This window comes from Anopheles bellator, unplaced genomic scaffold, assembly GCF_943735745.2.
Source record: "Anopheles bellator unplaced genomic scaffold, idAnoBellAS_SP24_06.2 scaffold00938_ctg1, whole genome shotgun sequence".
Lineage (NCBI taxonomy): Eukaryota > Metazoa > Arthropoda > Insecta > Diptera > Culicidae > Anopheles > Anopheles bellator.
Genome location: NW_026685062.1, coordinates 3,286 through 4,414, shown reverse-complemented (window position 1 = coordinate 4,414; position 1,129 = coordinate 3,286).

Below are 1,129 nucleotides of genomic sequence, written 5' to 3'. Positions count from 1 at the left end.
TAAAACTAACCATGGTGGACATCCGGATCCACCAGCAGCGACTAGAGCGTACCGCGCGAAGCCCGAGCACCGCAGCCAGCACTCCGCGACCGTCTCGGAAAAACAGTCCAGCGCCAGCTCAGAGCGACGGCCGAGCTAACGACGGCATATGCTGGTACCATGTCAAACATGGAGAGAGGGCAACCAAGTGCCGCTATCCGTGTGGATTTGGGCGCAGTTCCTCCATGAAGCAATAGAACAGCGACTGGGTTCGGGGAGAGGCGCACGCGCTCGCCAATCCCCCCGCCGCGTCCCGGTTGTGCATCACCGACCCCACCAGTGGCACGTGCTACTTGGTCGATAGCGGCGCCGAAATGTCAGTCGTTCCCCGCGACCGAACGATTAAGAGCGTGCAACCCACGGGGGTTGTACTGGTTGCTGCGAACGGGTCCCGTATTCCAGTGTTCGGCGAGGCATGGTTGAACGTCGACCTAGGCCTTCGCCGAAACTTTTGCTGGACCTTCATCATCGCCGAGGTCACGACGCCGATATTGGGTGCGGACTTCTTCGCCCACCACGACCTTCTCATCGACTTAAAAAGGCGACGCCTCATCGACAACAGTACCCGCCTGGAACGGCCAGGCACGATCACCAGCGCCCAAGTCACCGAAGTACGCGCGTTCGAACGCGAGACGCCGCTCGCTGACATATTGGCTGCGTTCCCGAAGCTAACGACGACAGCCCCACCGGGAACCAGGTACAGCTCCACCATAATGCACCATATTGAGACAACTGGTCAGCCGACGCACGCGCGGCCCCGAAGACTACCGCCCGACAAGCTAGCGGCGGCAAAAATAGAGTTCGAGATGCTCATGCGGCTCGGGATCTGCCGTCCGTCTCGTTCGAACTGGGCCAGCCCGCTCCACATGGTGCTCAAGCCGGATGGGACGTGGCGGCCGTGCGGGGACTATCGGGCCCTCAACGCCCAGACAATTCCAGACCGGTACCCCGTCCCCTATCTACAAGACTTCACTTCGACCATCGCGGGCAAACATGTGTTTGCCAAGATCGACCTAAAAAAAGCGTTCCATCAGGTGCCGATTCATCCCGACGACGTCCCAAAAACGGCCATTATAACACCGTTTGGCCT